Below are 20,626 nucleotides of genomic sequence, written 5' to 3' on the forward strand. Positions count from 1 at the left end.
TCCTAATCATGAACTACTAAACAGAAGCAAAAGCAACTTTTGCTCTTGACCCCTCACAGTCTTATTTCAACACAGTAGCAAGAATGTCAGAGTAACTCTATCAAAACTCACATTACTCCTCCAAAGTTGTTCCATCACATTCAGAATAAAAGTTAAAGTCCTTAAAATGGCCTTCAAGGTTTACACTGTTTGGCACTTGTTACCTCTCTGAACCACCTCCTACTATCATCCCTGATTGAATTTTGTTCCAGCTACACATTACTTTTGACTTGCCTCAAAATAACCAGGCATGCCTCTGCCTCAAAGACTCCCACGCAAGCCTCACCACTCCTGTTCATACACCTGCCTCTTTTCCTTTAAATATTTATATATTTTATTCCCTTGCATCCTACACATGGACACACACACACACACACACTCACACTCACACCCTGGCCGCATTCCTGCTGTATTTTGTTCCATAGCACTTGTCATTCAGTAGCATAAAATGTGTTTTAATTACATAGTCTCTTCATTTACTGTATATTCCCCCTCTCTGGTTTTGAGCTCTAGAAGGCAGGGATTTTCTGTTTCGTTCAGATCTGTACCTGTATTTAGGACACTGAACAGCATATAGGTGATACTCAATAACTATTGAATGAATGAGTTACTTAAGCTAGAGGAAAGCATGTCAAATTAAAAAGAATCAATGGCCCAGCAATGAGTCCAAAAGGAAAAAGTTAGCATCAGAATCTCAACAGGTCAGGAAGAGGTTTGGTGGTCTTGGGACATTGTGAGTTAGACTAGGACATTCTGGAAATTCTATGCCTGAGACCCACAGGTTTCAAGATGGATTGATAAGTCACTGCTTTTCAGTTACCAACCATATTGGCCATTACTATTTTTCACATTTACTTTACTTTTTTTCTCCCACTTCTGGGGCTTACTAATTAATCATGATGGCAAAAGTCATCAATTTTGAAGAATTCAGATATCAAGTGTGCAATAGTCACATATGGTTAGTGGTTCCTGTATTAGACAGTACTGACCTGGAACTTTTCAATCATTGCACAAAGTTTTACTGATCGTGCCTCTCTAGGCTTGTTTTTGCTAGTTGCATTTTTTTATTTATTTGTCCACCATAAATTTATTCATTTGAAAACAGTTATTCCATGATGAATATATGAGGGTCTATCTATTAAGAGTGGTAGTGAAATTTAAAGAACTTAGAATCCATGCAGAAAAATAAATCATAATTGTTACACAATAAATGTTCCATTAGAAGCATATGCAGAGTACTAAATGGACAAAAATAAAGCAGTAATTAATTTTGCTTCGGGAATGGGAATGGTCATTTAATACATGCTTTGAGTCTTTCTTTTTGCTATGGTTATAACTGTCAGAAAGAAATAGCTGAACACTGATGTCTAATATGTTTATATTTATTGTTGAAAAAAATCCAATCGATATCAGTCTGAATGTTAATGAATAGCATGACTTTGCCACTGCCCAAACAATATCATAGTTAATAGCACTTTTGATGTCTGAAGCCACCATAATTGCTCTCAGAAATCAATAGATCAATAACAGACTCTTTCTGGTTTTAGATACAAGTATTGAACCACACATCATAGTTTGAAAAGGTTACTTTTGATCATGACAACCCAGACAAATTTAGAATTAGTTTGAAAAACAAATAGAAACAAGTGAATTCTTATTTTTAAAGCCTATACCTTTAGACTTAAAGCAGTACAAACATGCATTTACAATTTTGTTATATATTATTTAAATTTCATGGGGCTTTGGGTGTTTTCATTGGATGTATAAATTTATTAAACTACAATAATTAATAAATAAAGCCACAGCTAAACAATTTTCTAAACACACTCAGAATTTATCTACATTATAGTTTAAAAAGTAAATTATAAAAAATTAACTGGGACAATATGTAATACCTGAAATTTAATCAGGAAAAGTTTTAGAGAAAGCTTTCTGTAAATATTCACTTGAATTGAGAATTTCTAAATTCATCTCTTTCTTTGATTCTTTCTTCATCTATATAAAAATTGTGTGTTGATATTCTTCTATGACAATGTCATATTTGAAACATTTCTCTCCAAGGGAAATAATCCCGCAATGAGATGTGTAAATACCATGCTTACATTAGCTGGAACTACAAACAAAGGTGAAAGCAAAAAGCCTATGTCCATCATGTTATTTGGAGGAAGTGATGGCATTATCATTTAAAGAGCAATTGCTTGTACTGATTGCATTCAGCATTTAGGAAACACTAATAGAGATGGAGATGTGATGGTTTGTTTGTTTTCGAAGTAGTTAGGTAATGTCAAACAAATGATCTGGGTCCAAATCTGACATATGAACAATTCTTCTTTCAGCATATGTTACTGGAATTGCAAGTAATGATCTGATCGAAGATACATCTTTTGAGACACTCTTATAATTTAGTCAGCTTTACTGGTTTAGATTGTTATTTGGACATTTTCAACCTTTAATAACTGTAAGGCTTGTACCAGTACAGATTACTTATTGCTTATAAAATGATTATTAGCAATGTTAAAATGCCTACATTTTCTAAGGAGGTAGAAAGAAATCTTTCTTGACCTAGAATCCAAACAAAATGTCCCAAAGGTACTGAGCATTTTCTCTTATTTAGTATACACCAACTAAACAACCGAATGCTATTATTGCCCAGTTCTGTTTTGCCTGTGTTGGGACACAAAAAACACTTTTCAGTTATTGCAACTAACAGGGTTTGAGTACAGTAGCATGCTTCTAGTCATTCACTGGGAATGAAATTGGGGTGGATGAAATTAATGGAAAGATAGAAGAAAAGAAAATACTCTGAGGTAGACTTGGGTGTAAAGGATGCCCAGCTGAGATTGGAGTATAAACTTGAACAAGGATGGAGAAAATAAGACTAGATACTAAGAACTTGGGGTCATCTGATTGGGTATCTTCAAAGCCACCTAGCATAGTCAATGGAGATTTCAATTAGGACTGTATACCAGTATAGGGGTTTTTATCTATAAAATTGAGGCAGCAGGAAAAAGAGCTGAGACCAGCAAATAGGAAATGAGTCAAGTCAAAATGAGTTTATTTATCAAATGTTAGAGTTCAGGCAGTCACTATCCCCACCAGTTTTTTCCAGTGATCTGGATTGACAAGTGGGAAGGAGGGAAAGACCCTTAATAACTTTTTCATCTTAATAACTATTTCTTCTATACTGGGAAGGTGCAAGCCAGAAATTCTAAAATATGTGGGGAACAATGCCAAGTCTTTTCTCAAGAAGTTCAATGAGTCTAAAGTCACTTTTTTTCTATCCGTAGACTCTAATAAATTTGCAATGCCAACTTTGTCATCCACCTATTTCTTCCCTGTATCCAATTTCCTTATTACTGGTTTAAATTTTGACTTGTATTATTACATTAGCCTGATATTCTCCCCTCTTGACGTTCAAAAGTCTTATTTATCCATTAAGAAATGTTGAAAGTCACCTCAGTTCTAAAGCTTTATCATGTCTGTTCATTATTTTGGATCACACCTTCCTCTGACCTTTCTCGTTACTTTAAGTAGTAATTATTTTATAATATGGTTCAGTTTGTTCCATATTTTTCCTACTAGACTGCATGCTTAGAATGGATAAGACTAGTGTTTTAATTATCTTTCAATCTCTCTAGCACCTAGCGAAATTCTTCCCATACAGTACACGCCAATAAATGTCTATTCAATCAGATTATAACCTATCTACACATATTATAACCCTGGTTCAATCACTTATTGTCTTCAGAGAGATTTTTTGCCTATCTTGCCATTAGCTCTTCATTTGCAAATTGAGGAAGCAATCTACTTTCACTGAATATGTAAAATAATTTTAGACTTAAGGAATGCATATATGGAAGAACCAGGAACAGCAGTTACAGACTCATCACGTACGTCTCGAACATCTAAAATTTGCCAAGCACTCTTCTAGGTATTGTTAATTACTAGAAGAGTCTTATCAGGGCCAACTCAGTACAGAGAACATTTGAACTGAGCCAGAATCACTTAGGCGATAGTCACCTTATGTCCCTAACTTACAGCGTAGACCAATCTCACACACAGCTGCATTGTTTGAAAGATTCTTTAAAAAATAGTATAGAAATAATAAGAGTGTAAAATTAACAACATACATACAGTTAGAGGAAAACATAGCATCCAAAAGGATAAAAATGGTAAACCAAAATGATATTTAACAAGAAAATATAAGCAAAGATATTCATGATAAAACAACTGTAATAAATCTAAGAAAAATTAAATAAATAATTTTCACAAAGAAGGTACTTTGTTCTGTGACTGTCCATGATTGGCAGCCGTCTTGCCTCATAATTGTCTCCCAGTTTGAACTCACTTTAGGTAATCCATAAAGGGAAGAGAGAACTCAGGCTTATTTCGTTTCTCAAACATGAAAAAAAAAAAAAAGGTTTTATCAGAATCTCCTGCTTTGGGAAATCCTCTTCTTTCATACTATGATAATCTTGTGCAGTCCAGGTAGGGCTAGTCCTCCTACCTACAAACTTCCACCTCAGGAGATAGGCAATTGATCTTCTCCAGCATGAAAGCAGGAGCAATCAGGTTTGCAGGAATTTATTTTATGTGGAAGGAATACGTCTAATAATAAGATCAAACATAGCAGAGAGATATATAAAGAGGCATGGTCTTGACGATATCTTTTGAATCCCTTCATTCAGCCTTCTTCAAATTTAGTTCAATTCCTTGACTCCCAGGTATGTTGGGCTACTGTATTGTCTTTGGCCTTAAGTTAGTTTGAGTTGAAATATATACTTACATCTGAACAGCAATCCAGATTAATGCTTTTTCTTTCAGTCTTATATTTAGCATATTTAGCTTGTCCTTAAGTCATCGATGATTCAGGGACCAAGTTAATTCTTGAATTTGCCATTTGATTTGGGTTTCCTCCTAATGGTTATTCTGAAGGATTTGGTTGGTTCTGGAATTTGGAGCCCTAACTAATATCAAACACTGGTTAATCCTGAAGAGGCATACATCTGGAGAACTCGCTACTTCTATCTATGAGTTTACTCTCAAACTTCTTGGGAAATCTTAACTAAATTGGTCTCTCTGCATGGGGAGGATACAGTGACATTTTTATCTGGGTGAAATTACCATTAAACTCTATTTAAGCAATTAACAAAGAGGTTTTTAATATGGAGGTTTAGCTTTGGAGTCAAATAATTTTTTTCCTTTGGTATTATTTATCTTTTTCCATTTTTTGCAATGCTAAGATATGCAAAATATACATTTACATTATTTCTTCTCTTATATGTTAATTTCTTACTTTATGTTCCCTTTTCTTATTTCCTTCCTTTCTTTCTTGTTTTTTTATGGTTTGTTGGATTGATTGATACATAACAATTGTACATATTTATGGGGTACGTGTAATATTTTGATATATGCATATGAAGTATAATGATTAAATCAGGGTGATTGGAATATCCATTACTTCAAATATTTATCATTTCTTTGTGATGAGAACATACCAAATCTTTTCTTCTAGCTATTTTAAAATAGACGATAAATTTTTGATAACTATAGTCCTCGCATTATGCTATAAACCACTACAACACATTTCTTCTATCTAACTGTGTTTTTGTACCCATTAACAAGCCTCTCTTCAGTTATTCCTCCCCATTACACTTCCCACTCATAGGTAACAACAATTCTACTCTCTACTTCTAGGAGATTCATTTTTTTAGCTTCCAAATGTGAGTGAGAACATGCTGTATTTGTGTTTTTGTGCCTGGCTTGTTTCATTCACATAATGTCCTCCAAGCTCATTCATGTTGTTGCAAATGACAAGCGTATTAGTCAGTTTTCGCACTGCTATAAAAAATACCTGAGACTGGGTAATTTATAAAGGAAAGAGGTTTAATTGACTCACAGTTCCACATGGCTGGGGAGGAATCAGGAAACTTACAATTATGGTGGAAGGCAAAAAGGAAGCAAGCACCTTCTTCATGAGGTGGCAGGTGAGAGAAAAAGAGAAACGGGGAAGTCCGAGACACTTATCACACAACCAGATCTCGTGAGAACTCCCTTACTATCATAAGAACAGCATGGGGGAACCGCCCCCATGATCCCATCACCTCCCAACAGGTTCCTCCCATGACACGTGGAGATTACAATTCAAGATGAGATTTGGGTGGGGACACAGATCCAAACCATATCAACAGGATTTCATCCTTTTTTATTGCTGAATAATATTACAATATATACCACATTTTCTTTATTCGTTAGTCTGTTTATAGACAAGTAATTTAGTTCCATATCTTGGCTTTTGTTAACAGTGCTGGCATAAATGTGGAAGTGCATATATCTTTTTGATATACTGATTTTCTTTCTTTTGCATATATACTCAGCAATGGGGGTGCTGGATCACATGGTAGTTTTATTTTTAGTTTTCTAAGGAATCTTTGTGTTAGTCCATTCTCATGCTGCTATAAAGAACTGGCTGAGACTGAGTAATTCATATGGGAAAGAGGTTTAATTGGCTTACAGTTTTGCAGGGCTGGGGAGGCCTCAGGAAACTTACAATCATGTCAGAAGGGGAACCAAACAGATCCTTATCCACATGATGGCAGGAAGGAGAAGTGCCAAGCAAAAGGGGGAAAAGCCCCTTACAAAACCATCAGATCTCATGAGAACTCACTTATTATGAGAACAGCAGCATGAGGGTAACTGCCCCCCTGACTCAATAACCTCCCATTGCGTCCTTCCCAACAGAGGTGGGGATTACAGGAACTACGATTCAAGATGAGATTTGGGTGGGGACACAGCCAAACCATATCATGTCACCCTGGCCCCTCTCAAATATCATATCCTTACATTTCAAAACCAATTATGCCTTCCCAACAGTCCACCAAAGTCTTAACTTATTCCAGCATTAACCCAAAAGTCCAAGTCCAAAGTCTCATCTGAGACAAGTCAAGTCCCTTTCACCTATGAGCCTGCAAGTTAGTAACTTCCTAGATACAATGGGGTACAGGCATTGGGTAAATACACCCATTTAAAATGGGGAAATATTGGCCAAAACAAAGGGGCCACAGGCCCCATGTAAGTACAAAATTCAGTGGGGCAGTCATATCATAAAGCTCCAAAATTATCTCCTTTGACTCCATGTCCCATATCCAAATCACACTGATGCAAGAGGTGGGCTCCCAGGGCCTTGGGCAGCTTCACACATGTAGCTTTACCGTGTACAGTCCCACTCTGGGCTGCTTTCACAGGCTGGCATTGAGTGTGGCTTTTCCAGGTACACTGTGCAAGCTGTCAGTGGATCTACCATTTGAGGTCTGGAGGATGGTGGCCCTCTTCTCACAGCTTCACCAGGCAGCGCCCCAGTGGGGACTCTGTATGGGGGCTGTGATCCTACATTTCCCTTCCACACTGCCCTAGCAGAGGTTCTCCATGAGGGTTCTGCCCTGCAGCAGATTTCTGTCTGGACACCCTCTGAAATCTAGGCAGAAGTTCCCAAACCTCAGTTCTTGACTTCTGTGTACCTGCAGGCTCAACAGCATGTGGAAGCTGCTAAGGCTTGGGGCTTGCACCCTCTGAAGCCATGGCCTGAACTGTACCTTGTCCACTTTCAGCCACAGCTTGAGTGGCTGGGATGTAGGACACCAAGTCCCTAGGCTGCACACAGTAGGGGGGATTTGGGCCTGGCCCACAAAACCATTTTTTCATCCTAGACCTCTAGGTTCATGATGAGAGAGGCTGCCACAAAGGTCCCTGACATACCCTGGAGACATCCCCATTGTCTTGGTGATTAACATTGGGCTCCTCATTACTTATGCAAATTTCTGCAGTCAGCTTGAATTTCTCCCCAGAGAATGGGTTTTTCTTTCCTATTTCGTTGCCAGGCTGCAAAAATTCCAAACTTTTGTGCTCTGTTTCCTCTTGAACACTTCACTGCTTAGAAATTTCTTCCACCGGTCAAGTTCAAAATTCCACAGATCTCTGGGGCAGGGACAAAATGCCACCAGTCTCTGCATAGCAACAGTAACCTTTACTTCAGTTCCCGGCAAGTTTCTCATCTCCATCTGAGACCACCTCAGCCTGGACTTCATTGTCCATATTAGTATCAGCATTTTGGTCAAAGCTATTTAACAAGTCTCTAGGAAGTTTCAAACTTTCTCACATCTTCCTGTCTTCCTAGCCCTCAAAGTCTCTTAGAAGTTCCAAACTTTCCCACATTTTTGTCTTCTGAGCCCTCTAAACTGTTCCAACCTCTGCTTCCACATTTTTGGGTATCTTTATAGCAACACCCCACTCTGCAGTATCAATTTACTGTATTAGTCCAATCTCATGCTACTGTAAAGAACTGCCTGAGACTTGGTAATTTATAAGGGAAAGAGGTTTATTGACTCACAGTTCCACAGGGCTGGGGAGTCCTCAGGAAACTTACAGTCATGGCAGAACTGAAAGCAAACATGTCTTTCACATGATGGCAGGAAGGAGAAGTGCCAAACAAAAGGGAAAATGCCCCTTGTAAAACCATCAGATCTCAAGAGAGCTCACTCACTATCAGGAGAACAGCAACATGGGGGTAATTGCCCCCATGATTTAATTACCTCCCACAGGGTCCCTCCCAAGACACATGGATATTATGGGAACTACAATTCAAGGTGAGATTTGGGTGGGGACACAGCCAAACCATATCAACCTTCATACTGTCTTATATAGTGGCTATACAAATTTACATTCTCACCAACAGAGTATGAGAGTTCCCCTTTCTCCACATCCTCCCCAAACTCTGTTATTTTTTGTCTTTTTGATAATAGACATTTTAATTGGGATAAGTTTATGTCTTATTGTGGTGTTGATTTGTATTTCCATGATTATTAGGGATATGCAGCATTTTTTATATACCTGTTGGCCATTTGTATGTCTTCTTTTGAGATATTTCTATTCAGTTCATTTGCCCATTTTTAATTGGTTAGTGGTTTTTTTTTGGCTGATGCATTATTTGAGTTCCTTATATATTAAAATTATTAGTCCCCTGTCAAATAGATAGTTTGCAAATATGTTCTCCCATTCTGTAAGTTGTCTCTTCACTCTGTTGATTGTTGCTGTACTGTGCTGAAGCATTTTAGCTTGATGTAATCCCATTTGTCTATTTTTACTTTTGTATCCTGTGTTTTTGACATCTTAGCCCCCAAAATATTTGTCCAGACTAATGTCCTGAAGTGCTGTCCCAATATTTTCATTTAGTAGTTACAGAGCTTCAGGTCTTACATTTAAGTTATTAATCATTTAAATTTGATTTTTGTATATGATAGTCCATTTCCTCTTATGTAAGCATAACTACTCTTGCATGCTTTTGGTTTCCACTTGCATGGAATATCTTTTTTTCATCCCTTCACTTGCAGTCTATGTGTGTCTTTACAAGTGAAGTGAGATTTTCATAGGTAGCATATAGTTCAGTCACTTTTAAGTCCATTCAGCCAGTGTATATCTTCTAATTGAGGAATTTAAACTATTTACATTCAAACTTATTATTGATAGGTAAGGACTTACTCTTGTCATTTAAAAATTGTTTTCTTCTTGTTTTATATATTTTTGTTTGTTTCTTTCTTTCTCTCTTATTTCTTATCTTAGTGATTTGGTGGCTTTCTGTACTAACAATGTTTGATTTCTTTTTCATTTATTTATCTGGTCTTCCAGTGATTTTTATACTTACATGTATTTTACAATGGTAGATATTGTTCTTTCATTTCCAGATATAGGACTCCCTTAAGCATTTCTTGTAGGCCTGATCTAGTCATGAATTCTCATAATTTTTGTTTGTTCATGGAAAACTTTATTTCTCTTTCATTTTTGAATAATAGCTTTGATGGATATAGTATTCTTGGCTCGCAGTTGTTTTCTTTCAGCACTTTGACTATATCATCCCATTCTCTTTCTGCTGAGATATCTGTGATTAGTCTGATGATAATCCTTTTGTATGTGATTTGATGCTTTTCTTTTGCTGTTTTTAGAATTATCTTTGTCTTTGGTTTTTGATAGTTTGACTATAATGTGCCTCGGAGAGGATCTTTTTGGGTTCAATTCATTTGTGGTTCTTTGAGCTTCCTGTATCTGGATGTCAATATCTCTTGCAAGACTTACAAAGTTTTCAGCCATTATTTTGTTAAATAGGTTTTCTTTGCTTTTTTCCATCATTTCTCCTTCTGGAACTACCAAAATTGAAATATTTGTTCACTTGAGGGTGTCCCATGTGTCACATAGGTTTTCTTCATACTTTTTAATTCTTTTTTTTAGTCTAATTGGATTATTCCAAAACGCTTGTCTTCAAGTTTAGAAATTCTTTCTTCTGCTTAATCTAGTCTTTTGTTGAAGCTCTCAATTGTATTTTTAAATTTTGTTTGTTGAATTCTACAGTTCTGCGATTTATGTTTGGTCCCTTTTTATATCTCTTTATTGAATTTCTCATTGAGATCATTGTTTTCCTGATTTTTAAATATTGTTTATCTGCATTCTCTTATATCTTGCTGCATTTCTTTAACATCATGATTTTGAATTCCTTCTCAGGCATTTTATGGATTTCCTTTTCTTTAGGATTTCTTACTGAAAAACTATTGTGTTCTCTTGGAGATATCATGTTTCCTTAATTTTTAATGTTTCTTACTTCCTTATGTTGATATGTGCACATCTTGTGTAATTGTCACTTCTTTTAGTTTTATGGAGTGTGTTCTGTAGAGACTTCTCTCTTTCAGTCATCTCAATTAGATAGAGTGCTTTCATTTTCTTCCTGGTTAGGTACCATAGTATAGTCTTAGTATGATTTATTTGGCTATAAGCAACACAGGTTATGTCTGTGAATTCTTTAGTGTCTTAGGCTGTGGTTGTTTGGATACTCTGGTAAGGCTTTGCTGTCAATGGGTGTGCCAAATGAGCTGGTCCTCAGGACCCTAGATGGCACTTACAGGTATCAGCATTAGTGGTGGCAGGCCCCTGTTGGTCTCATATTTGAGCCTCTGAGCAGGGTGCACAGACACCATTAGGGGCAGCAGGATAGTTGTGCCAGTCCTCAGGATCCAGAGTGATGTGCATGGGCACTGGTAGTGTCAATGGTGGGTCTATCCTTGGGCTTATGAGTGGTACCCATAAGCACTGGTAGTATTGGCAGTGGGGAAGTGGGGTTGCTCCGTCAGCCTCTGTGTAGGGTGCATCAGCACCAATGGGATGGGTGGGACGGACTGCTCCTCAAGACCCCAAGTGGGATGCATAAGCCTGCAGTGACTCCAGTGCTGGAGGGAGGTAGGTTTGCTTTTGGTGGTAGTGGCCTCAGGTAGGTGCTTTCAGGCCTTGAGGAGCTCATGCTTCAGTTTAGTTATCTATGTTCTCAGGAGAGCCTCCCTGATGTGCTGGACTGTCTCTATCCTGGGTTATAGGGTACTGCGTGGGCTCAGGTGCTGGTGGTGTGGTTGCAATCCTGAAGCTGTCTGCACTAATGTAGGGGGATCTTGGTGGGTCCCTGAGGATTTGGAAATGCAAGAGCTATTTGGCTTCAGGGCAGGATGTAGTCTAGTGTGGGCTTTACTCAGAAAATCGTGGTGTGCTACAGCAACTTGGATACTGAAAGGTGGGAACCTGCACTAATTCCTTCTCTGAAACAATGCAGTTGTGTGATGTCCTGGCAGCTCCTTATACTATCCTCAGGGCCTGTGAGAGCTGAGGGGCTTTTTTTGTGGCTTGGGCTGCAGCTGTCTGTGGTGGGAATGTGGACTGCTAAAGACCTCTTACTTACCTAATTCCTGCAAGGGGGAGTCTCTCCTGGCTTCGAGTTGATCTGGCCAGCTGCCTTGCTTCCCTCACTGTGCTGCAATCTTAAGCTTCTGAACTTCAGAGGGTCTCTGTTGCTACCCTGCTGGATTCTAGAATTTTCCCATAGAGGCTCTGTTTGACATTTAGTTATGTACTTGATGTTTAGGTCTTTTTTTGTGGAGGAGGCAAGTCTGCTGTGTGTCTCAAGTCAGTCATCTTGATGATATCTCTCCCCAAATAATGAATTTTGAATGCAATAAGGCAAGATAAAATTTCTAAGACTACTATAAACACAAGGATGCAAGGAGATTCTCTGCCAGTACAGTCCCATATTAGAGATATGAAACTATTATAAATTTCACTTGAGGAATTAAGTAGAAAAAATATTAAAATGTAAAAAGAGCCAATGACTGAAAGGTATATAATCACCTAAGTGGGAAAAACTGATCAGAAAATATTAAAAAGTAAAATGATCCAGTGACTAGGAGGTATGTAATAACATAAGTGGGAAAAACTGATCAGAAATTATGGAGTGGTAATCAGTAAAAGTCATGGAAATTTAGAACCAAAGCATTTTGTTGGAAGAATTCAATCAGTGTATTTTCCAGGCTACTGTATCTCCAACAGCTATCATATTTTATCACTGGCATCAGAAGAAAATGATAGAAAAGATGTTCCCCGCTCTCCAAATTATAAAATTAAATTAATTTAAATTACATTAAAGTGTAGCTTTTTTGCAGAAGGTCATGTCCATAGCATTCCCTACAAGAAATACAACTTGTATAACAGCTCAGAGGCCTCCTAGGAGAAATGGTCCATGAAATTTGAGACTTACGATTTACCAACCAGAATGCTAAGATCAATACTCCAGAATAAGTAAGGGTAACAGGAATTTCCTTATCTTTTGAAGGGTCAGACTGCATGTGGCAGGCAGATACGATTTACTAAATATATGCCTCTATATTTCTCAGCTTAAACTGCAGTTAGGACTTAGAGCACAAGGTGATTTGCAGTAGGTGTGTTTCTCCCGTTGTTCTCTCATTCTTTCATGGTGACCTCAAACCCACCAGCACCAAATGGCATAATTAAAAAAAGGAGAAAGGCTACTTTACCCACATCTGATTCTATGATAATAAAATAAACTTCTGTTGTCTAAAGCCATTGAAATATAAGGGTTTGTTACTCGAACCAACGTTGATTAATACAAGAAGGCAGGGAATGATCTCCTCCAACAGGAAAGAGTATATTCATTAGTCAATTTAGAATAATACTTCAGTAGCAAGAATCATGAAAATAAATGGAGCCAATTATTACCAAGAGCCCAGTGTTAGCGATAGAGTAAGAGAATACTAGTTGCTGGAGGGAAATAGCTTCAATCAGGGAGACTCTCTGTATCTAAAACTACTTTAGAGGGAAATCACAATGGAATAAATGAGGAAGAGCCCAATACGGCCCTTGCTGAATCTTCTTGGGACTCTGAATACTGATTTGTACTCCAGTTCCCTGAACCCTTCAGTCTGGAGCTCTGTCATAAGCTGCTACCAAATTGACTGAGGTCTCTCATATATTCCACCACTTTTTGTAAGGCTGATTCTTGGAATTTTTAGACCCCCTTGACAGACACTTTCTGAGCCACTGATCTGCAAGAATAAGACTGATTGGTTTTGAATCCTGGCTTTTCCAAGCTGGATGACCCACTTTTAATTGTTTTATATAACTAGCTCCTCTCTGCCTTACTTTCTTGTCTTTAAAATTTGAATAATAATTATTCTTACCTCAAAGAGTTGACACAAAGATTAAATAAGATTGTCATGTAAAGTGCTTAAAACAGTTTGCATAAAACTACAATATTCAGTGTGGTTAAGTTCCCTCATTATTATTGTTATTTTTGCACAGGTGTCCAAAAGATGCTGAGGGATGGTACCCACCAGAAGCCTTGACACTATTCCTGGATCTCCATTTAGGGTATAGTCTCTGGGATTTAAATTCTGAGCACAAATTAGTATAGAGCTTATTCCTCTTGGGAATGGGAATATAGATTTATGTGTTCTTCCCATATATATTCCATTGTTGAAAATTGCAATTTCCTTGGTTTTAAACATAAATTGTTTTTATAACATTTAGTATGAAAGCTGAGAAGGTAGTAGGGTATAGCCAGAGAATGAAGTATTAGAGTTAATATTTCAGGATTATAGTAGTTTTTTTTTCCTTCAACTTCTTATAAGAAATATTTGTTCTGTTTTCAGTCAGTATAATACCACTGCTTGTTCTTTTCATCAGGGCGGCTTTAGGGAGGCTGGTATTATTCATTCATTTCTTTATTAGAATGCTGATTATACAGATGTGTTCACTTTGTGATGGTAAATTTATAGACTAGACATTTATAGAGAAGGTGATTTTTCAATAGGTGTGTTTCCTGTGTGTACAGTATGTTATCATTCATAAGAAAGTTTGAATGGAATTGCAGGCTGGTGTTCCTTACATTGTAGTGCTGACTTTTCTTCTAGATTGGAAACTTTAAGCACATCTACACATTATTTTATAACTTGTGTTATTACATAAAATAGCTGTTATCATGAATGTAGTAACCATAAGGATGCAATTGTTAAGAGGTGATATATTTAACTTGAATAAAACTTAGATTATCTTAGCTGAAAATGTAACCATTCTCAAAAAATAGCCATTATCTTTTGTTTACTTCTGAGTGTGTAACAAAAGTGTTTGGTCTTGCATTTAAGGACAATTGCTTTTCACTTATAGTTGTCACCTTATAGACTCAAATTTGCTCACCATTAAAAAAAAATCTGATAAAACTGTGTAACTTAATTATGTATTATTATTCTATTTGACATTTAAACTAATTTGGAGACATGTCCACCTTTTATATTGTTAACATAAATAAAGTAAATATGTAGCAATTTAAAAGAAAAATCTATTATGTAGTTCATTGTAAAATATCCAAAGCATGTTGTGAACTTTTAAGAAAGACAACATAAAAAACTTTATATATGGTACTCTATTATTTTAGTAAAAAATAATGGGTAAGGAGAGAGAATACATATTTATTTTTTCTTACATATGCTTATAATATATCTAAAAGAAAACATAAGAGAGTAATAAAAATGAGCTTTTTTTGGTGGGATGGATGGGAACAGGAGAAATTGGGAACAAGGTAGAAACCAGACACATAACAGTAAATATCTTTATGATTCCCAGTTATTGAAAAATATAAATAGACTGCCTACTCCAAATTAAATAAAAAACATACAAGTCTATAATAAACCTCTTAAAATATGAATTCTCCAGGTCTGGGGGGCCTTTATGCTCAAGACCCATATCAAATCATAGACATACAGAGATAATATACACCTCCTGGAGGAATGACCCTGTAAGCAAAGGAATCTAGCCCGTTGGGGAGAAAAATTGAGGGGAGGAAGGAGGAATCTAAAAAAGATGTCAGACAGGAGCCAAAAGAGAATCTTGTTGCCTTGTAAGGTAGCTCTCGTTACAATAGCTGTGATGGCTACCAACTTTGAGAAAAAACTGAAGTGTATAATTTTCACAGATTTTCCTTCACACTTGGGAGGATAGATTACGTATTTCTCCCAGAGTTCCAAGGAATAGATTTATGATTTTAAGTTATAGATAAAATGAGTCATGATTTAAAAGGAAATGTTTTATTATTATTTTTTCTTTTGAGACAGAGTCTTGCTTGCGCTCTCAGGCTGGAGTGTAGTGGCGTGATCTCAGCTCACTGCAACCTTCACCTCCCAGGTTCAAGGGATTCTCCTGCCTCAGCCTCCCAAGTAGCTGGCATTATAGGTGCATGCCACCATGCCCAGCTAATTTTTCTGTTTAGTAGAGACAGGGTTTCTTCATGTTGGCCAGGCTGGTCTTGAACTTGTGACCTCAATTGGTCTGCCTGCCTCGGCTTCCCAAAGTACTGGGATTACAGGTGTAAGCCACCACGTTTGGCCATGTTTTACATTTTATATACTAAGTAGAAAATACTCTTCCTGTCTCTTAGCAATACTCATTGAAGTATTATTATATTATCTTTTATTTTTATATAAATTGATCTTTTATAATCACAGCCCTCTAGAACATCATGTTTTCTGTCATTTTGAATAAAGTAAATATATGGATTAATATATTTAAACCAGTTGATTAAAGTAGTAGTAATTTTTTTCTCCAGAAGAGAGAGAGAGAAATGATGGTTATGCAGAAAAAGCTTACATTTTCTGAAACATTGCTAAACTATTCTGTTTTATTTGTCTTCATCTTTCTGCCAAACGAATTTTAAGTGAAATAGCTGTCTTAGTCCATTCCGGCTGCGATAACAAAATATCATAAACTGAGTAGAAATAGAAATTTCTCACAGTTTTGGAGGCTAGAAAGTCCATGACCAAGGCTCCTGCAGATTTGGTGTCTGGTTAGGGCCCATATTCTCACAGACAGCACCTTCTTACTGTGTCCTCACATAGTGGAAGGGGCAAGGCAACTTTTTGGGGCTTGTTTTATAAGGACATTGATTCTATTCATGAGGGCTTTGGCCTCATGACCTAATCACCTCCAAAAAGGCCTCACCTCCTAATACCAAGATCTTGGGGGTTAGGAGTTCAACATATGAATTTTGGGGAGACACAGACATTCAGACTGTAGCAATAATTGTCTTAAATACTATAGAATTTTCTAATTGCAATAAGTTTTAACATAAATAGCTCTGCTATGAAACCAAGATTCTAAACATAAAAACTGTCAAGATTTCCTTTGTCTGATATTTACATTTTAAAACATTGTTTAAACACCTCTTTTAAAACTTTACAACATATATGTTGTGTGTAGTGGGTATTTAATTTTGCCTTGTCTATGTAATACTCATATGAAGAAGACAAATATGATCATTAAACTAGTAAATAAAATCTTCTCTTCACATAGTGGAAAGTCAATTTGATTAGAAAATACATATATTCAAGTTTAGCCTCTTCCAGTTACCATCTATGCAATGACATGGGAGGACAGGGAAATTGATATGTCCAGGTCTTGGGTGCCTCATGGTTAAATGCAGATGACATTATCTAATACACACAGGATAGTTAATGGAATTAAATAATAAAATTGTATAAAACATTTAATAAATTGTAATAATTTATAAAACATTCACTTGCTTATGGTATAGATAAAATAAATCTCTTGCAATACTTTGTTGGGAATATTTTTCTGCAGGGAAAAATTATAGCAACAATATCTAAATGAAAATATTGCTTTGCAATAAATACAAATAAAATTCTAACTTTCTAGAAGAACAAGACTTTTGTTTTGAAATCACTATTATATAACTGACAACTAACAATAATAAGTTGGCTATGGTTGGACCACACTAATTTTTCAGTTTTTTATCTTTTGACTGGATGGGAACCAACCTAGCCATTTGTGTGATACTGCCATTTGTCCACTGTTTTTAAAAACTATTGACATTAATCTAAGATTGACTTCCCTGAAGTCCTCTTATGTACTGCATCAATATTTCACACTAAAAATTAATTAATTTGATAGCTTACTCATTGCTGCCAATGGTTTAATTTTTTAAGCTACTGGGGTCACACACACAAGAGTGTGGATGTTGCAACATGAGACAGCAGAGTGATAGAGAGTTTCAAATTTCTGGACAAGTGGTCATTAGGCCATGTCTACGTACTAATAAACTTCTCATGTAAATCGCTTTCTCTGTCATGTTTTTTTTCTTAATGTACATCTATAAGTGACAAAATGGTGAATAAATAAACCCACAGATGGTTTTATCTTAATGGCTGCATCATGGGATGCATCGTTAGTTTCATGTCTGTGCTACGCAAGGAACACTGGCTTTACTGCAGGCATCTGGCTGGCAGTTCCTCGGGGGTTTGTCACACACATAATCCAAGCATCCCAGCTGTGTTTTCAGTTCTCTGCTATATAATTTGGCATGGAAAGATGCTCTTGGGCCAGCCTGATCCTTTAGGCAATTCTGTGAGCAGCTAGAAGAGAACTTGTACATCCCAAAACTCTATTATCTGCCCTGACTCCCTTCTTTCATTTAGATTGATTGATTGATCAACAATTTTCTCTTTTTAGTTTTGATTAGTGATATTTAGAATTATTGTAAAACAGAAGATGCTTCATCTTAACTAAAAGTGTTGACATAATGAGATAAAATATATAGTGGAATAATAATTAAATAACGAGAGCCCTACTAAATTCAATTACAAGTATTGTTGTTTTGTACTTTAGCTCACCAACTTAAAATAGCAGCTAGTGTGCAGTTTTTACCAATGCCTTCCTAATTTACCATACAAAGACAAATCCTCTCAGATTAAATGTCTATAAAGTATGTCTGGGAGAATTTCTAGGTTGAACTCATGAGGTCAATAATTTATTTATGAATCTTCTGTAGCTTCTTGGATGTTGTAGGGACATATAGTAAAAACAACAGACAATAGCAAAAGTATGCCTTTGCAATATATGATGGAGCATATAAAATATATAAAAATGGAAGAAAGTATAAAGAGGGCAGTATCAGATGAAATCAGGTGAAATATGACTTTTGCCTTCTTATATGTGCAGATTGCTGATTTGATGCTCATGAACTTGTGTATTCGTAAGATTTTCTGTGATAATTTTGAATAGCAAACAACCCACAATACTTCAATGGCTTACATCACAAAGTTTTTATTGCTTATTCACAGGTCTGTGGGATGGCAGAGGCATCTCTTCTCCAGGCCCTGAGTGCATTAGGTGTGTTCGATATATCTGGCATTCTGAGATCCAGGCTGAAGAAACACTGGTTAACAGGGTCATATTTTTCTCATGGTAGAAGGGAATAAATAAGAGACCAAACCAAAATGTGTAAGCATGTTTAAAGCTGCTGTGTGAAAAAAAGTGTATGCCATGTCCTATCTCATTTCCTTGGTCAAAACAAATCACATAATCAAGCCAGTATCAATGGGATGGACGCTCATAATTCTTCAGTGTTAGGGTGGGGGAGAATGGATATTTGTGGAATAATAATACAAACTACCCACAATTTGTTTTCTGGGCAACAAATATTAACTTCTTTTTCTTCTGCCCACAGAATGTATTCACCCCTACTCCAAACAACACGTCCATCCCCTCAAAGTTGTACACTTTTACAGCATCAGACTTAAGTCTTAAATCTTGTGATAATCGCTACATCATGTTTTCTCTTCAGTCCCAGAATTCAATCATGGAACACGAAAGGATAATCTTCGCAAAGAAGAAGTTTCCTGGTCACCTACATTTGGCCCCAAAGCCAATACCATGAATTTTAGATTTTCTTTCAAGCAGCGACTTGACTGTCAAATCAATTAATTGGGGAATTATACTCCTCCCAAAGAAGGTGTGAGGAAAAAGTAAATTTTTTTGCGCAGTCATACAATGTACCTCAAATGATTAAGTAGCTTGTAGTTGTGGAACTCAGGGGAAAAAAGTTTCTGTACTTACCCTGAGAAAACTGTTACCGTTAAAATGGTCTCGTTTCCTTTGATAATTTTCTCAGTGCCATTCAGGGTCCTCTTAGTCCTGGCTCCACATGAAGTTTGCTTTGCTAAAAAATTCCTTGCTGAAAAGAGCTGGGAAGACCTGGAACCACATGATATAAATCATTCAAATTTTAGGCCACAGATAGTTATCCTTTTATTACATGGAAGACATAGAAGAGATGATTTTCAATGAAGCAATCATGCAAGATTCAGGATTACATTCAGAATCACAAAATTAGCATTATTAGTTACTTGTTGTGAAATTGTGATTTTTAAATTAAATATTCTTACATTCCTGTGATTATTAAGAAGGGGAAAGAGGAATAAAAACTAAAAAGAATGTCAGCTATTGAGAGTTGTGATTACTTGGATTTTGTTATTTGAGATGCTTGTTGATACCATATAATATGGTTTCATAATTTTTTATGGAATATTAGAAACAAAGTGAAGGAAATACAAATGCAAAGAAGAACTTAACAGAAAATTTATGTCTAGTGGCATTTCATAAATATAAAGCTTGTTTAAAGAGGATTGTCTGGAGTCAAAAGGTGGGCTAATATGTCTCTTAATAGCATCATTATGTGTTAAAATACCAATCAAAAGGTAAAATGTATGACTAAGAATCACTAAGCAATCATAGTTATAATGCTTTTGGCGTAATTTTTGTCATTATAGACTAAAATTATTTTTATGCTAATGACTTTCTCAAAAGATGATTATAAAAGAAGTAAATATAAACTGCTAGAAATACAAATGCTTTTCTATTTTATGATTTTTTTCTTTCATTCGTACTTAGATGATTTTCATTTATCCCTGCACAGGTGTTTCAACCCTTATAATGAATTTGATTCAATTCAACCAATGTTTATGTAGCCCCGACCATGGGCGGAACACCTTAAGGACAAAAGTGGCCTTTTAATTTAGTGATACTATCGTCCATTGGGGAGAATACGGGCATTGTAGCTTGCTTTTGAAGAAACCATCTTACTCAGCTTTTAAGTTGAGGAAAGAACTAGTCAATGTTATAACAAAGTAGCGGTATTCCAATAAACATTTTGACAAGGTAAATTTCAGCTCCTTTCCCTGCCAGCCCACTAAAATGCTCAGGGTTTTGGATCCAACGTCATGAAATGACACTGCTCAGAGAGTGTCCTGCAGTCGCCTATTTATTTTATAACCTATTCAGCAGAAATTGTTTCCATGATTGCCAGCCACTGTGCATGTGCTCTATCTGTGACTTGGCACAGCAGTGCTTCCATCTGACT

The 20,626-nt window shown here is 36.4% G+C and overlaps 1 protein-coding gene across 1 annotated transcript in view; it reads left to right on the top strand.

Moving 5' to 3' along the window:
- LOC134809227 (collagen, type I, alpha 1a-like) overlaps positions 1 to 20,109 on the top strand; it is a 414,408-nt gene extending 394,299 nt beyond the window's left edge. Inside the window, exons 3-5 of the mRNA XM_063803487.1 lie at positions 13,720 to 13,788; positions 18,549 to 18,597; positions 18,935 to 20,109. The gene's annotated coding sequence lies outside the window, so the exon portion shown is untranslated. The remainder of the gene's footprint in view (positions 1 to 13,719; positions 13,789 to 18,548; positions 18,598 to 18,934) is intronic.
- Positions 20,110 to 20,626: the final 517 nt, after the last annotated feature.

This window comes from Pan troglodytes, chromosome 22 (genome assembly GCF_028858775.2).
Source record: "Pan troglodytes isolate AG18354 chromosome 22, NHGRI_mPanTro3-v2.0_pri, whole genome shotgun sequence".
Taxonomy (NCBI): domain Eukaryota; kingdom Metazoa; phylum Chordata; class Mammalia; order Primates; family Hominidae; genus Pan; species Pan troglodytes.